The sequence below is a fragment of the Vespa crabro genome, chromosome 8 (assembly GCF_910589235.1).
Source record: "Vespa crabro chromosome 8, iyVesCrab1.2, whole genome shotgun sequence".
Classification (NCBI taxonomy): Eukaryota; Metazoa; Arthropoda; class Insecta; order Hymenoptera; family Vespidae; genus Vespa; species Vespa crabro.
The window spans coordinates 5,033,593-5,058,860 of record NC_060962.1 but is presented as its reverse complement, the minus strand read 5'-3'; the positions used below and the strand labels follow the sequence as shown (position 1 = coordinate 5,058,860).

Sequence of the window (25,268 nt, the reverse complement as noted above, 5' to 3'; positions counted from 1 at the left end):
AATCTTGAATAATTGATAAGAAAAAATAAGAAACGCATTGAAATTTCTCTTAATGACATACACATATATATGAATAAGATAAGACTATTTTAAATACATTTGGATACATTTTTTTCTTATAAACGATAATTTTTCATATCAAAATGGCCATTTGTAATAAAAAAAATATATTATTTATTGTCTCTCATGTATAATAACGAATTAATGAATTTCTTTAAAATTGTACATATGTATGAAAATATATATATATATATATATATATATATGCGATATCGAATGATGAATACGACGATAAAATTATCGACTATAAAACACGAATGAAATGTGAGTACTTACTTAGGCATTAGTTAACTGTGAACTAATTTTGAGCTCGGTATTACAAGACACTTTAAGAGCTTTAATACATTCACTATAGTGGTGTGTAGTTTATGCCGATGCAAGAAATTTCGATGGTTGCGTAAACGTTGGATATGCGTCGTTAAATCCGTTCTAATCGTTAAATCCAACAACGTAGAGTTTCTATCGTTAATTTATTCGTTAATTTAGTCTCCAGTGATCGACGAGAAACGTAAACAGACGAATAGAGGACGAATAGAGTATAAATAAACCTGTGAAGAGAACGAAAGAGAGAGAGAGAGAGAGAGAGAGAAAGAGAGAGAGAGAAATTTTTTTTTTAAGGTCAACAAAATTTTCTACGTACTGATTTAACAGATAAAATGAAATTTCATTCGAGGAATATGACGTCACACCCTTAAATACTATTCTATTGATAAAAATTAGATTTATAACTTGCGTCTGATGATAATACACGTGCAACATGCTCGAAAGAAATCGAATAACTATTTATGAATTGTTTAGTAAATAATTTGGGTTGTTTTTACACGATTACATGAAGAAGATTACAACGGGGGAATGCAACATATGTTCTCGTAAATTTAAAAAAAAAATAAATAAAAAAGAAGAAAATAAACTAATAATAATAATAATAATAATAATAATAATAATAATAATAATAATAATAATTTTTAAAACAAAACTATAAGTATATAAAATATAGTATAAATCTTAACAAAATTTAATTGATCGCATAGACATCATCTGTTCGTGAAACGGGTTCATTCAATGAACAATCGAGTTACGTATAATATTCGATGACTCGTAGATTTTCTGAAAATGACAGTACATCTTCGTTCTCTCTAATCAAATAAACCATGAACAGACAAATCCAAATCTCCTCCAATGTCACAATAACTTAGTTATATAATTAGTTTTCATATTAATCAGACAATAGTCCACTTTCTGTTACAAAACTTATTCATACAATATCTCGTAAGATCCTCTTTCGCTTTGTCGAATTCTTGTCTATTAATTCCTTAAGATAGGACGGTGAAATCTTCTCCTTGGAATTAATTAATTTGAATTTTCCTTTTTTTTTTTCGAAAATATAAAATATAATCCAATCGTTGTATCGCAACGAGATGCGTGTCGATACAATTAGAAAGAAAATCGATTAAATTGATAAAGATATTTTATGAGTCAATTTGTATTAGGATCTCTATCTTTTTGTCAGGATTCTTATATATATATAAAAAAAAAAAAAAAAAAAACAAAGGAAGAAAGACGAAGAAAGTAAATTATCGTCCCGAAATCAATCACGAATATTCAGATATACTATTTTAATAAATCGGACATCTTGGCATCCATTTTGGTATCCATCTTGAAGAAAACATTTTATAATAATAATAATAATAATAATAATAATAATAATAATAATAATCCTATTTCTTTGATCGATTTTCTCTTGAAGCAACGTTAAAGCTAACGAGAACTATGAGAAAACTTGAAGACAATGTACTTCAGAATATAGTTACCACGTGCATCTTTTCGACGTCGTTCTCGTTACCGTAATCGAAGGATTATGAAGAATTTTCTGATAGTTATTATTTTCTCATATTATAGAAAATGTCATTGTTACGTATAATAAACACACACACAGATATACACAAGAACATACACATAAACACACATACATACGCTTCTATTACCTCCAACTTAATTGTCGTTCTAATAAGAAACAATAATCGCTTAAATATATTAAAGTATTATAAAGTAATTGTTCAATTATAACATCAAAATATAAATAAAAATTTTTATTACTCATATATATGAAAGTACCATGTTAATTTTTAATAGTCATTGATTAATCATTATTTAATATTAAATTTTCAATTGAAAATTTCTATCGTTAAAATATCCATGCATACTACTTTCCGTAATTGCAATTGATTATTAATAATTTTGTTAATAATAATTTTATATATATATATATATATATGATAAATTAATTATTCAATTGAATTTATTTTATATAAACATTTTCATTACGATATGTATGCTCCTTTTTTATAATTAAAAATTAATTATTATTCAAGTGAAGTCATTTTTATTGATAAAAATTTTATTTATAAAAAAAAAAACAAAAAAAAACAAATGACCTAATCCATATATTTATAAATTCTATTTTAAATTTTCGACAAAAATATAATTTTTCGATATTGATTTTTCATTAGTCTTCTATAATCTAATCTCTTTGCTAAATATAAACGAATATTATAATATATTAAAATATGAAATTTATTCTGTTGCATATATCAGGTATAATTGAGCTATAATTGTACGTATATGTAATAAAATTAATTTTCTACGATACGAAGTAACAGTTAATTTTCTTTCTTTTTTTTTTTTCATGATTAAATGAAATCAAATTAAGAAGAAAGAAAAGAAGATATAGAAATAAATAATACAAAATTACACCGTTGGTAAGATTGCGTCGAATTGAAGAAAGAAAAAAAAAAAAAGAAAAGAAAAGAGAAAACACAAAAGAAAGCATTAAAAGAAAAAAATAACTTCGACAAAATTTATACGCCATCTTCCCAACTTACTACGTCCCAAAAAAAAAAAACCGTACCTTTTTAATTCGTCCAAAAGACTTGCAATAATTTACAAGTAGTTACAAGCTATTACGTAAATATTACTTCCTACTTATTAACGTAAGAAAGATATATAACGCAGGATGACGTAGTAAAGAAGAAAATAGACCTTTTTATTTAATCAAAAATTGTCAGACTATCTATTTATCCAACGCTCGGATAAGCTTTTGATAGCTTGTCTCCGAGTTTATCGGTTCTGTTAGAAACAGCTGCTGCTACTACTGCTCGTTTTCATCTTCGATAAAAAAAAAAAAAAAAAAAAAAAAAAAAAAAAAAAGAAAAGAATAGGAATAAACACAATAATAAATATTATAAATGAAAAAGGAACAAAAGAGAAAAAAAGAAGAAAAAATCCGAGCGAAGAAAAAGACAAGGGAGAACAAACCGTACAAACAACAAAGAAAAGGATAAAACGGAGGATTAAAAAAATATGATGGTATGTAAGGGAAAATGATGGAGAAAGGAAGGAAGGAAGGAAGGAAGGGATGTTATAGGAATAAGAGTGATTTCGAAGGGATGAAAAAAGTGAGAGAGTGTGTGTGTGTGTGAGAGAGAGATGAAGATAGTTGATAGAGGATTGAAGGGTGGGTGGTATTCGAAGGTGGAGGATATATCAGAGAGGCGATCGTATTTACACAATGTTAGTCAATTATGCGTAGAATGTTTCAAATATATCTCTATATAGAGCGCTACGTATTCGATATCAATGGTCAATTTCAAGCAGGCATCTCTCTACTATCATAGAACCCTATGCGTGGGAAACGTGAAATGCGCGTGTATAGAAATCCAAACAAGCTAATAACCCACGTATTTACATGCTCGAGTTCCGATCTCAAGATCGATTTTCTCTAAAGGTTAGTATGCAATTAATCAAAGGATCATGCGTGGGCTAAACGTAATATATACTCTTTTGTTCTTCATTTTCTTAAAGGAGACATTTTTTTACAACGACTTAACAAAATGAATTAACAAACTTTAGTGTAAATAAGTAAGTAAGTAAGTAAGTAAGTAAATAAGTAAAGTACATAAATAAGTTAGTAAGTATAGTCAGTAAGTAAATAAGTAAATAATATTAAGTCGCTCGTATTTGTTTCTTCTTTCTTTTACCTTTTTATGTTTTATTAGTATTTTATTTTCTTCTTGTTCTTTTTTTTTTTTTTTTTTATTTTTTTCTTTTTTATCTTTACGACAATGCTCTTAACCTTTTAGCGGCAGGAATTAAAAAGAAGTGTGTAGAGAAAGAAAAAAAACCAGAAAGAGAGAGAGAGAGAGAGAGAGAGAGAGAGAGAGAGAGAGAGAGAGAGAGAGTGTGTGTGTGTGTAAAGTGTGTAAGAAAAGGCATCTATTGTCCGTTTTAAGGAGTATAATGGCGAAAGAAAAAGAAAGAGAAAAATCATGATACGTACTTATCGTTATTTTACAACTATATCATTAATGTTATGTATGTAAGTACAATCTAGTATCGTATCTCATTCGAAAAAGTTATAGGAGAAATTGTTGGACACTAATTGTGAATTATACCTGTGATAAATAATTTGTTTTATAGAGAACGTTCCCTCTCTCTCTCTCTCTCTCTTTCTCTCTTTTTCTCTCTCTCACTCTCTCTTTTTTCCTTTTCTAATCTATTAAATTTTCTTGTTATTACTATGATTCTACAATTCAATATATCAGTATATATATATATATATATGTGTGTAAGTGTGTGTGTGTGGGTTTGGATGTGGTTGTGGGTGTGGGTGTTAATAAAGTGTGTATATTATGAAAATGTGACAAGTTAATGATTTGGTCAATAACTTTTTATAACGAGGATTTTCTCTCTCTCTCTCTCTCTCTGTATGATGCTGTTGAATATCCTTGTTATCTCTACGATTCTATTTCACAATTAAATATGTCACTTTGAGGGTATAATAATATTTCGAATATTGCGGAAACGTGACGGACCCAATAATGTTATGGGGGAAAGGTGAGGGTAGGAGGGGGGACGGGATGGGTTTCTTTTTCTTTCTCGTTATTATTCATGAATGAATAATAAAAATGTAATATGTTAAAATATGAATGCTTCTTTATACGCATAAAGAAATATTAAATATTCATTACATAGTACGTCTTACCTTTGGGAAGGGACACAGAAGAATGTTGTAAGTTTTTCTTATTGGCCAATCATGAGATATACGTTTGTGTTTATTTATTCCTAAAGGTAGGAACTCTCTCTCTCTCTCTCTATCTCTCTCTCTTTCTCTCTCTCTTTCTCTCTCTCTTTCTCTCTCTCTCCCTTTATTCTTTGTCCTATATTATTTCGCCAAATCCATTTTGTATAACGAGAAACATCGATACTTTTCTATAGTAATTTTTACACACATATTTATAACGAATACGTGACAAATACAATGATGTATCTATCTAAAAGTAAATAACATTATGAATGTCATTTTTATTCCGTAATCGTTTGTTTGATAATAAGAAAATTGAAAATGTAATTTGTTCAATGATAAAACGCGCACACGTTTACGTGTTTGATATACATACACATATACAGATAAAATGATTGTAAAACTATGAACAATTATCTATGAGAATTTTTAAATTGTGAAAAATTTCTTTTTTATTTTTCATTACTTTTATCTTTTCAATCTATAAATTAAATAATCCTTAAAACGACGACACGTTTTTTTTTTTTTAATCCTAATTGTATCTGTGAGATTTTAAGATATCACAGATCAACTTTCAATGGTCAATTAAAACAATTTACTTATTGCATGATTAATGAATTTTAATTTTTTTTTTCTTTTTTTTTTTTCTATCGACAGAATTGAAAATGCGTTTTCAAATCTATTGATTATCATTTCCGACATATCAAAGAATATACAGTATTTCTTTGATTTAAAAATTATTCATTTTCCATATAAATGACAGATGTTCAAAGTCTGTCTCGGATGAATGGCATCCCAATTGCATAATTTCAAAATTATTTTGAGATATGCGAAATTAGAATTAAACGTGAAGGATTGAGGGTAAAAAGGAAAAAAAGAGGGGGAAAAAAAAGAAACTATGAAATTTTTACAAATGGCCTATGTACGTGTATCGTAAGATAAATGAAAAGAGAAATTCAAGAAAAGTAAAGAGATGTTAGAAAAATGTCTTACTAAACGGTATTAATTTATCACAATGCATATATGTATATGTATATGTATATGTATATATATATATATATATATATATATATATATGTATATGTATATACGTATGTATATATGTGAATGTAAGATTTATAAGATAAATCGTCGAGATCAATCCGATTGAACGGATTCCATTCAGATGGCGAAAGATTACTCTCCTATAATGATGTTACCATACTTTATGTTACCTATACTGATCTATTCTCTCTCAAAAGTCTTTTAGTTCGAATCAAACGAATTGGTAGATCCATTTAGAAAAGGATACTAAAGGCGAACGAAAATTACCTTTTATATCCTTAGAACGTATCAATAACCAACAGTATAGGCGGACATTGTACGTTCATCGATCTTCTCTTTTCAAGATGAAGCTACGTAATCAAGAAAATATAGTGATACATATATAAATACTTGACGTTCGATCGATAGCACGAGCTTTTTTTTAAGAAACTGATAAATATATGTGAATCGAATTTTTTATGTTCTCTTATTTCTTCTTATTTTCTTATTCTCAGTTTTTCTTTTTCTTTTTTACGAAAGAAAGACAGAGAGAGAGAGAGAGAGAGGGTGTGGGAGGGAGAGAGAGAGAGAGAGAGAGAGAGAAATTTCTTTCTCAGGTATTTTCAATGAAATAAAGGGAAGAATTTTATCAAGAAAAAAATCCAGGAGAGAAAGAGAAGAAAAAAAAAATAAGCAGAATATATCGAATTGTTGAAAGAAGAAGGAAATATTGTCTGCAGTTGTAGGGTTTGAATATCAAAAAGTTGAAAATTAACGGCAATGTAACGTTCAAGATTTAATTTTTTTCTAAATTTAATTTTTTTTCTAAATTCTTTTTTTTTTTTTTTTTTTATTTTTTTCCGTTCTTCTTATACTTCTAAATCCACACCCTTCTAAATTACAATTTGACTTCGATCGAAGGAGATAATATTTAAATTTATTTTAACGCGCTGACTAATGTATATACATACATACATACATACATACATACATACATATATACATACATATATACATACATACATACATATATACATACATACATACATGCATGCATACATATATACGTCCAACAAGTTTAACGTTTTTATTTAATTTTGTGAAAAAAAAAGAAAGAAAAAAAAAACGAAGAAATAAATAATATACATTTTTTCCCCACTTTTATTCTTCCGTTTTAACATCTGTTTAATACAGTTCGTAGGATATATATATATAAAATTTTTTTTTTCTTTTTCTTTTTTTTTTTTTTTTTTTAACAAAAAATCGTAAGCTTCGTAAAGAATCAATATATAATTTTATCAATTTATCCGCTACGATAATCTCCACGATAAAATTATTCTCCTCCGCATAGAGAAATTTCGTAATTGAAAGAGAACAAAAACAAAGAAAGAAAAAAAAAGAAAAAAAAAAAAAAAGAGAAAGGGAAAAAGATTTTCCATACGTGTTCCATATTTTTTTTTTTTTACACGTAAAAATTTGCATTGTTCGAATATTTACAATATTTACCTGCACTATTACCATTTTATGATTTAATCAATAATCCTATTTTACGCAATTACGTGAAATACGATAAACCGGTGAATGGTGAATTCGTATAAGCAAGCAAGCGATACATAGTGGCCGGAGGTATAACGGAGAAAATGTAAATTTCACTCGTTTTGACTGTTGCTCTTGTTTAAGTTAAAGTAAAGTCATAAACTTTCCGTTGGAAAATTTATTCGTCGATTTTCATATACATATTTTTACCTCTCTTTCTTTTTCCGTTTTATTTTTAAAAATTTACAACGCGTTTCAAGGATCCTGAGGATTTTCTTTTTTTGTACTTCGCCATTGTATTTTGCGAATTCAAAGATGAGAAAAGACAAGACGAGATGAGAGAAGACGCGTGTCGTGAGATACATCTTCGCGAATGCATTCGTTTCTTTTTCTCTTTCTTTCTTTATTCTTTTCTCTATCAGTGATTTTATCCTCCCTCTCTCTCTCTCTCTCATCTCTCTCTCTCTCTCTCTCTCTCCCTCTCTCTCTTTCTCTGTCTGTCTGTCTATCTCTCTCATTCTGTCTCACTCTTTCTGTCAGTGATTTCATCCTATCTTTCTCTCTTTCTATTTTTCTTTTCATCTACTTCAAACGACTCGTTTCGAAAACGGAAGGTCTCGTGGGGGTTTGTGCTTTTACGCGTCGGATTATTGAAATTTTTCAAGAGTATTGAAAATTCCTACCAATCAGGAACGCCAAGAATGCGGTTATTGATGTAACGCCTGTTGAGTTATTGGTAAGTACGTCAGAACAGTCTCATTGCGAGATGAATGAAATAGAAATTTAAAAAAAGAAAGAAAGAAACCAGAGAAATACGACCGAAAATGCGATGAAACAAATTTTGCAGAGAAAAAAAAAGAAAAAAAAGAAAAAGGAAAAAAACAACATTATATACGTTCGTAACAGAAATGGCTCAATGAATTTGATCCCTCGCTTTTCCTGAATTATTTCTAAATTTTTTACGACCAAGGATCTCGTCTTTGGGGAAAGTGAGAATAAAAAAATAAATGCGAATGAAGAGGAAGCAGAGAGAGAGAGAGAGAGAGAGAGAGAGAGAGAGAGGAAAAAAAGAGAGAAAACAAAAAAGAGAACAAGGAAAGAAAACGAGTAAAAGGAAAACAAAATATTATAAAATTCGATGTCATCGAATATAAAAAAGATAAAAAAAAAAAAAAACCCCAATAGTAGAGTCTGTGTTGAAAGAAAGAAAGAAAGAAAAAAAAAGAAATTAGTGAGATAAATAAATAAAAAAAATGAAATGAATAGGAAAAAGTTTTAGTAAAAATTAATAGCCTCTAGCGAGTTAATTATAATTATTCAACAGTATCATTATCTTGAATGAAGGAGATTGAAAACGAAAAAGATAAATACAGATTAAATAGAAAATTTCATAAAAAAAAAAGTAATAAAATAAAAAGAGCAAAAAAAAAAACAGAGCCAAAATAAAAGATATTTAAAAAAGCATTTGATTCGTCGAATGATAAAGTTAATTTCGCGATTTATAATTCAAATATACCTAAATGTTAATGAGTAATATTGTGGAAGAGCAAAAATTAAACAAAAAAAAAAAGAAAGAGAAAAAAAAAAGAAAAAACAATAAAAAAGAGAGGAAAATAAAAGTGAAGAAAATGAATCGAAAGAAAGATTAAAAAAGAAAAATAAGAAGAAAATAGAATGGATCAATATCTCAGGAAAATTATATCTTCGTATATATATATATATATATATCTATATATATATATATACCAATATATAAGCCAATAGTCTGTTGAATTATCGATGAGTATACAATGATATTAGGTACTAAAAAACGAAATAAAAGAGAAAGAAAAAAAGGAAGAATTAGAGGGAAGTGAAGAATTAGTATATTAGGGTACGGAGATGGCAAATCGTAGAGAGTTCACGTTCAACAACGATAAATACAGATCGAGCCATCGATGAACAGTAAATCCGGCGATAAGAGAAGCACAACGTATATGGTGAGACATTAAAGTTTATCCCTTGCCTATCCACTTACATTTCTCTTTGTCGTGGTTGACCTTCCTTACTGTTAGATATCCATGTAGATACCATATACATACACTCACGTTTCGCAATAGAAGCAGATTCTAATTCGTCATGTCGAGCATCAGTGTGTGCAACGAGTTTCAAAAGTCCTGTTTAAATTTCCCTCTGCCTCTCTCTCTCTCTCTCTCTTCTCGTGCATTCACGTGTGCGTGGATATAAATCTGTAAACACGAGTTGGCAATTTAGAAACTTACGATCTTACTTTATATAGAATTAAATATGTGTACATGTATATGTACATATATGTATATATGTATTTCTTAAATATATATATATATATATATATATATATATATTTCTTGAAAATATTTTTATATATATTCTTTCAGTGTCATACTAATATATAGAGAAGTAATCATTATTTAAAGAAATAAAAATGAAGATTTTTTTAGAATATATGTTTGATCATTTTATTTCGTTTATCTATATGCAATTAAACACAGACACGCGCAAACATACACGCACACAAACACAAACACACATACACACATACACATACGTATATAGTTATAAAAAAAAAAATTCCCTTTCATTCGGCTCAATATTGAAAAGAGAGAGAGAGAGAGAGAGAGAGTGAGAAAAAAAGAGAGAAAAAAATCCTTGCACGTCCCCGGGATTAATATTTTCTTTTGATAAAATAATAGAAAAAGAAATCGGAAAAAATGTGATCTTGATAAATCTAAAAGACTAGACCAAGTCAGGAGTATCGATCAAAGATAATATCTCGCTTCTATCATCATCCTACGGAATGGCTCGAGAGAGATCGGTCTTGCTCTGTGAAGATCGAGAGACACCTAGCTACCGTATCGTAAACAGTAATATTACCTCCTTATCTCAGCAAGCCACTCCCAGAGTCCTATCTCAATCTTGCTTACCTTGTTTTGTTGAATAGCAAAGAAAATGTCGCATCCAAATGATGCGACTATTTTATTACATTTATTGAAATTTTTTACTACTTCGTTTCATTTCATCGTTCATTTTTATTCTTTTTTACAAAAAAGAAAAAAACAATAACAACAACAACAACAACAACAGCAATAACTTCGAAACTTTTGCTCAATTCTTATTCTTCTATATATTATAAATATTTTTTATTCTAATACTTGCTTACATTTTTTTGTTTTTTCTTTTTCTTTCTTTTTTTTTCTTTTATAAAAAAAGTACCAATGATAACAACAACAATAACAAATAAATGTACGACAAATTGCGTCGAACGATAATAAAATGATCGAATTGAAAACATTTTTTTTTTATAATTGACACTTAACACCTATTAAAATTGTTTACGATCGATGACAATATTAAGACTCTTAATTAACAATAATACTTCTGAGCATATCTTTTTTTCCTTCTGTTTACTCCAGCATTGATAAATATTTTTATTAATAAATAATTATCTTATCATAATGATTTAACGTTTCTCGTTAATACGAAATTAAAATTTATACAATTTTTTCTTTACCGAATTAGCTGGTAAAAATCATGTAATATTAAAGATAAATTATATATATATGTGTATGTGTGTGTGTGTGTGTGTGCGTGCGTGTGTGTGAATGTAAAATATATAGCAAATATATAGCATTTATTTTAGTTCGAAAGTTGAAAAAAATTATCCTTGCAACTAGCGAACAGTAATAAACCACCATCAAAAGTGAAACAATTTTATCCTCGGAATAACTATCTACAGTGCAACAACAAATTGATATAATAAAAATCTTCGAAAAAACTTTAATTAAAAATTACGAACTTGTCGCTCGTCGAACGAACTTTCTAATGAAAGAAAAGAAAAGAAAAGAAAAGAAAAAAAAAAGAAAGAAAGAAAAGAAAAAAAGGAAAGAAAAAACAGAATAAAATAGAATAAAAAATAAGAAAATAAATAAAAAAAAAAAAAAAAAAAAAAAAAAAGGGAAGAAATACTCAAAATTGATTCCTCAAGAGGATACCATTATTCTCTACCACCACCTTTAAAAAGAAATCTCTACGGAAGATGGCAATTGGGATAGAGATGAAGATAAAAGGGAAACAAAAGAAAAAAAAAATAAATAAATAAAAAATAAAAGAAGAAAGAAAAAATAAGAAGAAGATAGAAAGAAGGACGAAGAAGAGGGAGAATGAATGAATTGAAAGAGAAAGAAAGAGAAAGGGGTAAGAGAGTAAAAAAAAATAAAAAAAAAAAAAAAGAAAAAAGGAAAAAAAAAATAAAAAAGGAAAGATAAAGAAAAGAAAAGAAATATCCCATTTAAGATCTTTGTGCTGTGAGTAGTTACTCATGATAGAGTTAGTGAGAGAGAGTGAGTGTAAGTCGGTGCGTAAATTTCTGTGGATGAGAAGAAGCGCGCGTTGTGGGGTACTTGGAGAGAGCACGCTTGCGCCGCGAGTTTAAAGAGAAAGAGAGGGGGAGAGAGACAGAGTAAAAGAGAGGGTAGGAGAGAGGGTGCGAGGCCTGGTACGGCCGGGTCGAGGCGATGGGACGCCGACGGCCGTCAGAACGGCGTCGCGACGCGAGCCTTTTGCGTCCGTCGGCCTCTGTACTAGTGCCAGCCTATATATATATACAGAGAGAGAGAGAGAGAGAGAGAGAGAGAAAGATAGAGAGAGAGAGAGAGAGAGAGAGAAAGAGAAAGAAATAATAGAACCAAAAATTAAATAAATAAATAAATAAATATACAAATAAATAAATATACAAATAAATAAATAAATAAATAAATATATATGTATATATATATATAAAAGAAAGATAAAAACGATTGTAGAAAAAAAAAGGGAAGGAAAGAGAGACGTAGAAGGAGAAAGAGAAAAAAAATTAAACAAATAAAAAGATAAATATATATATATATACACATATATATATATATAAATATATATATATATATATATATATATATATATATATATATAGAGAGAGAGAGAGAGAGAGAGAGAGAGAGAAAAAGAGTCAAAGAGTGAGAGTGAGAGTGAGAGTGAGAGAAAGGAAGAGAGAGAGAGATAATGAGAAAGAGGGAGGACAAAAAAATAATCGCAATCGTATGAACGAATCTATCTTTCTTTCTCTATCTTTAGAATATAATCGTCTTCGAGAATTCGTGAAAATACGGCTGCCGAATAAGTTCATTCGTTATCTCTTTTGTGTCATATTTGGAATCGTCGATTTTCAAGTGGTGATCCGTCCTTTCTCATTTACGGGATCTCCCTTTCGACGCGATTTTTAACGAGTATAATTAACGCAAGATAAAAGCAGAAGAAGAAGAAGAAGAAGAAGAAGAAGAATAAGAAGAAGAAGAAGGAGAAATAGAAGAAGTGAAAAAAGAAGTGAAAAAACAGAAAGAAGAAAAGAGGGGTTTGTGTAACAAAAAAAAAAAAAAAAAGAAAACAAGAAAAAAAGGAAAGAGGGGAAGAGGGCTTTGATAGACTTCGTTGGAATCTTTAAAAGTAGATTCGATTTGTGTGATCTCGTTGTGAGGGAGAGAAAAAGAAAGAGAGAGAGAGAAAGTGAGAGAGACAGATAGAAAGACAGCGATAGATAGATAGGGAGATAGAGAGAGAGAGAGAGAAAGAGAAAGAGAGAGTGTGTGTGTGCAAGCGGGAAAGAGCCGACTCAGACGACGTAACAGGTACGTGAAAACAACCCTGCTACTACTACTACTACTACTACTACTACCACTACTACTACTACTCCTACTACTGGTACTACCACTACTAATACTACTACATACTACTACTACTGCTACTACTATTCTACTACTACTATATTATTACATATTTACACTGTTTGTTGTTGTTGTTGTTGTTGTTGTTATTTGTTGTTGTTGTTGTTATTATTACCATTATTATTATTATTATTATTATTATTGTTGTTGTTGTTGTTGTTATTATTATTATCATTATTCTTATTACAATTATATTCCCATGGTTATTCTGATTTTATCGATATATAAGAAAAGGCTTATCAGGAAATTATTCACAAGACGTTAATGTTAATGTTCTGCCTTTTTGCGGATAAGAAAACGTTAATCAATCGACATTTATGGCCTTCTCATTCTCTCGTTATCGTTCTCACGAGAGAACGTGCAACGCGATTAATGGCGAAGCCACCGTGCGACGCCATGGTGCCTTGCTTTTCCAATTCCTTTTTCGCCCTCGAAGAAGTTGAATAAGGATAAGTCGACGTGACACGCGATCTGATCGTATCGATGTGAACGTGAGTGCGATACGAGAAAAATAGAGAGAGAAAGAGAGAGAGAGAGAGAGAGAGAGAGAGAGAGAGAAAGAGAAAGAGAGAGAGGAATACATGTGTTGTTCGATGTTCTTTCCATTTTTCTCTCTCTCTCTCTCTCTCTCTCTCTATCTCTATCTCTTTCTCTTTCTCTCTTACTTTGATCGTAATGAAATGAGATCTTGTTTCTTCGAACGAAAAGAAAAAAAAAAAAAAAGAAATTAAAAAGACAAAAAATTAAAAGGAAAAAAGTGATACATTTTTTAAAACGTCATGTGTAAATTTTGATTCGCACACTCATCATGCATTTATGCATTTTTACTTTCATTTCATTGACAGAAAATCAATCGTACTCCCTTCCTATGTCAGAAGTCTTTTATGTATTTTCTCTTTTTCTTTTTTTTCTTTCTTTCTTTTCAACGCTTTCCTTTCTCCTTCTTTTCTTTCTCTTTTTTTTTATATCTTTTTTTTTTTTCTTTAACGGTTAATCTTCGTCGTTTGTTTATATCTTTTGTTTCAAGATACATGAAAAGATTCGATTGAAATACAGACGTATTTTGTAAATTTGTACGTTAACGTTTGATCATTTTGAAAGAAAAAAAAAAAAAAGAAAAAAAAAGAAAAGAAGGGAAAGAAAAGAAAGGAAAAGAAAAAGTTACGTTAAATCTTACATTCGAAGTTTCTCATGATCTTCGTGCAATAGTATCATCATCATTTCGCGTAATACGATTACATTTTAAGAATATGACCAAAAAGAAAAACCAAAAAAAAAAAAGAGAAAAAAGAAAATTCGGTCGTATAGATACGTCAGTATATTTTTTTTTCTTTTTTCAAATTATCCATTATAATTTTATCATTGAAGAAATTAATTCTTATCTTGCATCAAAAAGTTCTCATTGTCTTTGAAAACGATACTACGTAACTTTCGAATTAATATAATTCTTTTATCATTTTTTTCTTTCTTTCTTTTTTTTTTTTTTTTTTTGGTTTTTTTTTTGATAGACACGAAACATAAGTAAATTATTTCAATATAAATAAGACATCTTGCACTTTTGTAAATTTTCTTTCACGCTTCTATCCCCGTTACGAGAATCGTGTCGTCACACTCCATATACGAAATGTTTCCCATTTCGTGGATTTCATATCTTCTTTCTTTTCTTTTTTTTTTTTTTTTTTACAATAATACCACAACTTCCCTCATGTTCCCTCATGCTATTAATATAATTTTAATGTGGTTACGAATAGAAAAAAAAATCCATTAACTTCGTCCGAACGAGTTATCAAATTTGACGTAACAATTAAATATTAACGATTATCTTATCATCCGAGGAATAGAATGAGGGTGGGACTAGGTGGTGGCGTAAGAGTGGGTAGTAGGCGGTTAGGCTGGTGGGAGAAGGGAGTTGGAAATCGATGAAAATTGTTTCATACGTTGTTAATTAACTTTCGAGATGTCGCGAAAGTGATAGGACTCTCTTTCGTCATGTAGGACGAAACTCGTTTGTAATATATTGGCCAGCATCCGATATCGATCGATACTATTGGCCAATATCGGTCTAATACTTTCTGCTATATGACACTTGCTATCCACTATATTAAAAGTGAAATTTATTTCCGACCGATGAATATTTTCAAGATCGATATCGTTCGTTCTTTCTTTCGTTCTTTCGTTCTTTCGTTCTTTCGTTCTTTCGTTCGTTTGTTAAAAACGACGACGAGTAATATATACAGATCATAAAAACTCTGATAGAGATTTGGGACAACCCTATCGTTAATATTTACGAACTTCGAAGAATAAAATTCTTTTGAAGTTTTATGACACTATATAGATATAGATCGAATAATAATGCATGATCGTACAGTTCCAATCTATATATAAATATATATGATTTTTATTTATTTTTTATTTAGAAAATTTATTTTATTTTATTTAAAAAAAAGAAAAAAAAAATTTTTTTCTCATTCGGTTTCTTTATTTTTCCTTTGTTTTTTTTTTTTTTTTTTTGTTTATTAGTATTTTATCAGGATATCTATAAAATTATCACTTAATGGAGTTTACAAGTAATACTTCCTTCTTTTTTTTCTTCTTTCTAAATCAACATACCCGCATATAAAATTGATATTACAATTTGCAATATATCTTTGTTTTTTTTTTTTTTTTTTTTTCTTTTTAATTACACACATTATACTCGAAATATCTTGTAAATATCAATACAGAATTATATCGATCTAGATGTTACTATATTATACATAAAAAAAGCTGTGTAATAATCGTGTGTATCGATCATCGATAACCACCGTTGTTGCATTTTAATGTTTCAAAAACCATCAAACCATCAAAAGTTTTAATAATTCCTAATAAGTCTAAGGGAGTACAATGGGTGTACATATGTGTGTGTGTGTGTGTGTGTGTGTTTGTGAACGAGTAGAAAAATAACAAAAATTCTTCGAAAAATATCGAAATATTGGACGATTTACAAAATGTTAATTCCGCTATCGATGGATTAAAAATGAAAAAGAAGAAGAAGAAGAAGAAAAAAAAAAGAAATCCAATAAACAAACAGACAAACAAAAGACAAAAAACAAATAAAAATAAGTAAAACTCGTAAGAGAAATTGAAAAGAAAATATTTCGTAAGATAAAAAGTCCACGCTTATACGTATTGAAATCTAATATGTATGCACATATGGAAATCGATATGTAGTATATGTTATGTATATGCTTTATGTACGAATATCGTACGTTTTTTTTTTGTCTCTCTCTTTTTTTCTTCTTCTTTCCTTTTCCTTCCTCAGATATCCCCGTGTATAAAGTGACAGTCAAATTGTGAAAAGGAGGAAGAATATTTACGTGGTTTTTCTTGAAAAAAAAAAAAAAAGAAAAAAAAAAAAGGAAAAAAGAAAAAAAAGAGAATAAAGGAGATAACACACATCGGGCTTTTTTATCGATTCGATCGAAACAACGTCATATTGTACATATGTACATATACAAACAAACGCGGTTCGATTTTTCATAAATGAAATATTATTTTTATCCAACATCGAATATGTCCAAGTATAAATATGGGTGTTAATAACGATAAACGAGATAATCTAAAAATAAAATTTCGTTTCGATATCACTTTGATAATGGAAAAATAAATTAGACTCTTGGAATATTGAAAAATACGATCGATACAATATATCGTAGCCATTTTATAACTCATATATATATATATATATATATATATATATATATATATATATATATATATATATATGTAAGTGTTACAAATGTGTATATGATAAGTTTATGTATTATATATACGTATGTACGTTGGGAAGAATAATAAGAAGAAAAAGAAAGGAAAAGAAAGGAGAAAAAAAAAGAATAAAAAAAAGAAAGAAAAAAAAAAGAGATAAAAGAAGATAATCGAACCATCGACGTAATTTTTTTTTAATGCGCGTCAGCGTAACAAGAACACGGGAAAAATCGTATTTTTAGATGACGTTAGATGAACTTAACTTTTTTTATCCATTTACAAAACATAATTTAGTATTAGAAATATCGAGGGGAAAATAAGCATTGATATTGTTATACGATATTAGAAATATAAATTGTTGGAATTATCCATATATTAATACATACACACACACACACACGCGCGTACACACACACACATATATATGTACGTGGTTATTTTTATAAAATTTTTCCTCAAAAAAATTTTTCTATCTCCGTTTCTTTTCTAAAACTTTAGAATTACGACATTTTTATCATCATTTTATTTCCCCTCCTTTTCTTTCTCTTTTTTCTTTTTCTTATCCAATATTATTCTAAAGAATAAAAAGAATCTATTTTTATTACATCTATTTCTCTCTCTCTCTCTCTCTCTCTCTCTCTCTCTCTCTCCCTCTCTCTCTTTCTTTTCTTTCTTTTTTTTTTTATACTTAAAACTTTGAAACGCAATGCGATAAAAAATATATATATATATATATATATTTTTTTTTTGTTCTCGTTTCCTTTCTTGCCATTAAACTTTAAAAAAAATTGTCGTCGCCATTTATTTTCATAAATCCCTATTATTTTCCTTTTTATATCTATCGTTTAATATTATTCATAATTTAATTTTTCTCTCGTTTCTTTTTATAGTAACAATTTTTTATATATACTCTTTCCTAATAAATTTCTCTCTCTCTCTCTCTCTCTCTCTCTCTCTCTCTCTCTCTCTAAAGATTTAAATTAACTCAGCTTTATTTTTTTTGAACTCAAACTTTATACGCCACTGTTATTGTCATTTCCTTTCTTATATACCTTTTGATATTATTCGCCTAATCTAATTTTCTTTTTTCCTTTCTGTAATGACAAATTTACTCCATGTTCTAACAAATTTTCTCTATCTCTCTCTCTCTCTCGTTTCTCTTTCTCTCTCTCGTTTCTCTTTCTCTCTCTCATTTCTCTTTCTCTCTCTCTCTCTCTCTCTCTCTCTCTCTCTCTCTCGTTCTCTTTATACATTCTATTCTTTGTATCAAATCGTTTGTTCCACCTACTCTTTTTCGTGAGCGTCGTTAGAAACGGAAAAAAAACGAATATAGGAAATTCTTTGCACGTATCAAGTACACCCTTTTTCCTAGACTTTCCTTCACCCTAGTACACAAACCTATGACCATTTGTACCTTTCTTTTTTCCTTTCTCTCTTCTACTACTTTCTCTTTTTTTTTCTACTTCTACTTCTACTTCTTCTTCTTATTTCTCTTTCTCTTATTTTTTCATCCTTCCTAACGTTGTGAAGAAAGTAACGACGGAACTAACGTACGAAAAATAATTCACCAACATATAACACGTTCCCTTGGTATATAAATTAACGTCGTAAATCAAAACACCAACGTTCCCTTAAAGCTTTAAGATTAAAGGCACAAACATGATATAACTATTAACGTTGATTTCAAGAGTTTGAATTGAGGGTCAAAGGGAACCAGAAATGTGCGTAGTTTAAACGTCACGTGGCTTTAGTAACTTTCGATTAATCCATTCGTCATATTCGTCATATTCGTTTTCACCAATGGAATACGATTTTAGCTTTCGCGTATGTACACACATTTATACACACATAATACACACACACACACACACACACACCTATCCAAATACACAGAAATACCCACACATATCATCAAATCGTATCATAGATGTGTGATGAATAAAATAAGGAAGAAGAGGGAAATGGTCATGATGGATGAATCCTACGTTTCAACGGGGATTTGATTAACGATCATAAAACGTGGGTAGATGCATCTTATAGATTCCAGATTATAATTCCTCAATTTGGTTTTATTCTATCATAACAATCATGTTTTTTTTTTCATATTTATTATTCTATACGCTTCATTTTTTCAATGACATTATTATTATTAATATTATTATTATTATTATTATTACCTTTTTTCTCGTCACGTAAAATTATCGATATTATTTTATCGACAATTTTTATGCTTGATATTACTGTATTTCTAATTTTATTCGTTGATTAGAATCGACAAAGAATTTATATGAATTAAAAGTATTGACGAAAGTAATTTAAATCAACTTCTTTCTTTCTTTCTTTCTTTTTTTTCCCCTCTGTTCTCTTTTTTCTTTTTTTCTTTTCTTTTCTTTTTCACATCCACAATATTGGTATAGAAAATATTGCAAAATTTTTGTATGAGATATAAATTCTTAATATCTTTCGTAGATTAATATAAAATGAAAATTGATATAAAGTAAAACGTCATATTTAAATATAGCAAAGAAAAAAGAAGAAGAAGAAGAAGAAGAGAGAAAAAAAGAACTAAACAAATTTCATTATAAATGCAGGAATTACATAAAAAATTCTAATAGAATTCGTTTAAAATTTTACTTTAGTTACACATTCGTATGGTTCGATTTTCTCTCTTGATTTTTTTTTCATTTCTTTTTCTTCATTTTTTTTTCCCCTTATACAAAGCACATTTTTACAGAGAGAGAGAAACATCCCTTTGAAGTATTATTAAAATGAGAGAGAAAGAGAGAGAGAAAAAAAATATATATATATATAGATCTATTGTAAATTTAATTAAATGTATGTACATTGATATTAAATATATTTTTTGTAATTTTTTTTTAGAAAATTAGACAATATATTGTCACGAAGAAAGTATGAGGATATTATTATTTTAAGTTATACAAATTTCAAGTTATTTTCTCTTATCATATACGCATCTGTCAAGTCTTTTAAATGCGATTTACAATATCTACGATGAAGACCTAGAAATTTATACACATATATACATTCACCAACTAACATACACACACACACACATTCACACATACACACACGTATATATATATATATATATATATATATATATATACTACCTATATCATTCTACTTGCCTACCGGAATAATGTGATATATTGCACTACTTGAACCTAAAGTATAGCAGGGGACAAATGATACATAAGATTTAGTGTGAGAGAGAAAAATAGAGACAGAGAGAGAGAGAGAGAGAGAGAGAGAGAGAGAGAGAGAGAGAGAGAGAGAGAGAGAGAGAGAGAGAGAGAGAGAGAGGGAGGAAGAGAGTTAGAGAGGGAGGAAAAAAGACAAGCCAATCTCGATTGCTGGCTACATTTTCCATCTTGCTACGAAATTTCTCTTTTAAGAGTAAACGAGAACACGGTGTAGATGTTAGATTGAAGAATTTAACGACAAAAGTTATCGAAGTCGATGAAATTAAAATGGAACGGCTACTGTGTAAGATGTAGAAAAAAAAAGAACAAGAGAAAGAAAACAAAAAAAAAGAAAATGACAGAGAAAAGATAAAGAAGAAGAAGAAGATGGAAGAAGATCGCAATTTCTTTTCTCCTTACGTTTTGTTTTTCTTTTCTTTTTTCTTTTTTTTTTTTTTTTGTTTTTTGTTTTTTATTCCTTTACTTTCATCAGTGATCCTTTCTCTAAAGAAAAAGATCTTTATCTTAGATCTATTATTTATGTTGGCATTATGTTACTTCGAAGATATTTCGCAGATATTTTTTTCAATCTATTTTAACACTTTTCTTGCTTTTTCTTTTTGTTTCTTTTTTCCTTTTCTTTTCTTTTTTATTTTTCTATTCTTCCTCCGCGACATTATTATCATAAATTTATAATTATTGATTATTAGCGTACTGTTCGTATATCAATGTTTCGTTGAAGTTTATAAATAATATACATTTGTTTGTTTCTGAAGATATGAGAAAAAAAAGAGAGAGAGAGAGAGAGAGAGAGAGAGAGAGAGAGAGAGAGAGAGAGAGATAGAGAAAGAGCTACGAAAAATTTATTAAAAATAGCAAACGAATGCAAGCCATCCACTAGAAATTTTACATCATGAGAGATTTATTTTTAGAAACAAAAAGAAAAAAAAAAGATAGGAAAAAAGGAGAGAAATAGAAAGAAAGAAAATTGGATTAGATATATATTTATGGAGAATTCAAAATTACTTCCGAGACCTTTCTCTCTCTCTCTCTCTCTCTCTCTCTCTCTCTCTCTCTCTTTCGAAAGGGTAATAAATCGAAATAAAAAAAAAAAAAATAAAAAAAAGAAGTAAGAAGAAAGAAAAGGATATAAAAAGAAAAAAAAATCTGAGATGTAGATACTTTTCTCTTTCTCTCTCTCTAATATATATATATATATATATATATATATTATGTATCTATGTATGTATGTATGTATCCATGTATCCCAGAGACACCTACAGACCAAAAATAAATAAACAAATAAATAAATAAATAACTAAAAAAAAAAAAAAGAAAAAAAAAAGAACCGAAAGAAGGTGAGAAACCAAAATGAAGGTAAAGGAAATCTAAGAAAGAAAGAAAAAAGAAAGAAGAAAAGGAAAATGAGGAAAAGATTAAGGAAAAAGAGGAGGAAAAATATAAGGGGAAAAGAAAAAAGAGAAGAAAGAAAGAAAGAAAGAAAGAAAGAAAAAAAAAGAAAAGATAAAGAAAAAAAGAAGAGGTCAAGTTAATTCGCTGGTACGAACAACGTCATTCCACGTGTCATGACGTTTTGCAATTTCGTTCGTTCGTTCTCGTATTCGTTATTCCAGACAAATTAAATTTCGTACAAAGCGGCAGTGGCAGATCCTGTAGAAACCTAAAGAGAAAGAAAACGAGAGAAAGAGAGATAGATAGATAGATAGATAGATAGATAGATAGAGAGAGAGAGAGAGAGAGAGAGAGAGAGAGAGAGAAAGATAGATAGATAGATGGATAGGTAAAGATAGAGACAGAGATAGTTTCTTAACGGTCTAGGGGGTTGAGTCTAAGAAGAAACAGTTGCTCCACCATAAATTACTCCATTTTCTTATTCCATAGAGAGAAAGAGAGAAGGAGAGACAGTGTGGGAAGTTACGTTATGATATCGTCTATCCAGACAGCGCTCCCACACTTAATCTCAACCACAACCCTCAACTCCACCCACACAAGCATCTCTCCTCCTTTCTTATCATCCCTCTTGAAACCTATGATTCGAGAACATTTCACAGCTTTGAAATGTACGTACGAAGTCGAGCATCCAACGGTCACTCGAGAAACACTAGTACCTTCTATTACGATTTGTAGCGTAAAGCTTGTCATATGGTACTTGTGGTGACGTAGCATATACACCTACACACACATATATACATCCATATATATATATATGGACAAGAGCTAAAGTAAAGTAGAATATTTCCGTGTCCGTTCGCACTCGACGGTCATACAAATTGAAATGAATTTTCCGAAGAGGAAAACCTCTCTCTCTCTCTCTCTCTCTCTCTCTCTCTCTCTCTCTCTCTGTGTGTGTCTCTTTCTGTCTCTCGGTCGGTCGTTAATTTACTCAGTATGGAATATAATTTTCAGTTTCAACGTTACAAAAATAATATCTTTGCAATCAATCTTATACAGATCTATATCTATATATCGTTTATGAATATCTATATCTATATATATCTATATCTATATCTATATCTATATCTATATATTTATATCTATGCATCTATAAATGTATTTTTCGGACAAATTATATACGTGGAAAACAATTTTATTAGTAGCAAAATATTAATAAGAATCACATTATAATGTTAATATTGATATCTCATTGTATATAGAAACTTATATATTTTCGAAGGTGTTTTAACGTGAATACGTCGGTTTGACGAAAAAGGTCAATGATATTTTTCGATAATAGGAAAAATTCTCTTGCTCCTGTATATCCTTACCTCTAGCCCTCTTGCGACAAAAAAAAAAAGAAACAAATATACGAATACAAACAAATATTTTATATTGCACAGGAACGAGAAAAAACTCATAGAGACAATCTCTTCTCTCATTTATTTACGTTAGATGAAAGAGAGAAAGAGAAAGAGAAAGAGAGAGAGAGAGAGAGAGAGAGAGATAAAGAAAAAAAAATAGATAAAAATATTTCCATTGATAACTTATTCCATTTAAATATATACAATAATATCGATGAATGAAATGTAAGATTTAATGATTGTCAACAGAATATTGAGAAATTTATTGTCGGTGTTGACGCACGTCTAGTGCACGTTCATTTTTAAAATCCTCCCATAAATCCCTATAAAATATACCTAACCCATAATAATTGCATTTATTATGTCGCTACATCGTCGTACGTCATCTAAATAGAAAGCTAGCTACGTATGTATATATCGTTAAATCAACGTAATATCGTGTTTCATCGATTAAACGTACATACATGATATATATATATATATATATAATAAGAATTTTAACATAATAGCCGTTCATAATACGCCTCCTCTATGTAAAGCGTTTCTCCGTCATTAATATCATAACTATGTCGACCCTCTAATGCACACGTTTCTGCATAATTTACTATTTCCAGATACTAAGCGAAACTTTCAAAAATAACTTGTTTTCATTATAAAACGGATCGGAATGAATCTTGAATAAATCTCGTTGTAGGATGAAAAAAAAATTAGATATTATTTTACGTATCCATTACGTAATTATATATATGTATATATATATATATATTTTTTTTTTTTTTCGAAGGTTCAGAGAAGTACGTGGGCAAAATGAATAATTTTATATGATAAATATTATAAGAACGATAAAAAAAAAAAAGTACTTCATTAACGATCTAACAGAATATTTCATCATTTTATACAAATTATTGTATATCTTTTGGTATATATCTATATCGTATATCTATAGTATACCTATATCAAATTTTCATAATATAAGATATATGAATGTTTAATAAATAAAATATATATATATATATATATATATAAATATATATATGCATATATGTATGTATAGTTATTTATAGTAACATCGTATACGTAAAGTAATTGTATAATAATACAATTGATCGTAGTGAAAGATACGAGAAAAGTAAAGAAAAAAAAATGACATAAAAAGAAAAGAAAAAAGAAAAGAAATAATTAGATACTTTCGTGAAACGCGTATTATACATTGAATAGTTACTATGATTATCTTCTATCTTATTTTCTATCATTATAGCAATCATTAGAATGATTTCGAAAGATTCGATCGAGTTGTACTATACCAATACCTTAGTAAACCTTCACTGATGGACATTTTAATCGATGTGTACTCAATGATGCAATTATTGTTCCAGCAGCTCACTTGACTTTACCATACCTATTGCTATTCCACTATATGTATATATATATATATATATATATATACATATTATATATATAGCGGTACTGTGCTCGGTGAAGCCTGAAGATTACTGTAAACCAGCACGTTTCGCTAATGAGGATCCTACAGATTCATGCGAATTGCATATAATTCTAACGATTACACTTTTTTGTGAAAACCTATCGAATTTACTCGCATAAGAGTATGAAAATGAAGATTTTCTTGTCAGACAATATTACAGATACGATAATATATGTATATATAATCATAATCGTTAATGGGGTTCATAGTTTTTTTTTTTTATCATAGATCTTAACTTATATTAAACGGATGGATTTATATTACTATAAATAATAACGTTTAATAAATTAATTTGATGGGGAATATTTTATATGAGGTAAATTAAGATTTTTTTTCTTCTTTTTTTTTTTTTAGTTCTCGACGAAATTAAATTATATTAATTATAATAATTATAATATTATATTTAATATAATAATTATATATTAAATTATATAATTCTGGGAATTATATTATATATTATAATGCAAATTGGATAAAATGGATGGAATTTGATTGTTTTATATGTAATTTCTTTGAAAACTGACTTATTACGTAATAAAAACA

At 28.7% G+C, this 25,268-nt stretch overlaps 1 protein-coding gene and 1 long non-coding RNA gene across 4 annotated transcripts in view; one reads left to right on the top strand and one right to left on the bottom strand.

Moving 5' to 3' along the window:
* LOC124426072 overlaps positions 1 to 25,268 on the bottom strand; it is a 33,258-nt gene that overhangs the window by 2,846 nt on the left and 5,144 nt on the right. The window contains exon 3 of the long non-coding RNA XR_006942642.1: positions 9,717 to 9,927. This is a non-coding gene — a long non-coding RNA (uncharacterized LOC124426072). The remainder of the gene's footprint in view (positions 1 to 9,716; positions 9,928 to 25,268) is intronic.
* Positions 12,210 to 25,268, top strand: part of LOC124426068 — a 95,878-nt gene continuing 82,819 nt past the window's right edge. The window contains exons 1-2 of one of the 3 annotated variants that reach the window (XM_046967340.1): positions 12,210 to 12,294; positions 12,827 to 13,377. The gene's annotated coding sequence lies outside the window, so the exon portion shown is untranslated. Of the gene's footprint in view, positions 12,295 to 12,700; positions 13,378 to 13,909; positions 13,912 to 18,750; positions 18,754 to 25,268 lie in introns of those variants that run through there. The other 2 variants (XM_046967343.1, XM_046967342.1) reach the window with 2 other exon arrangements.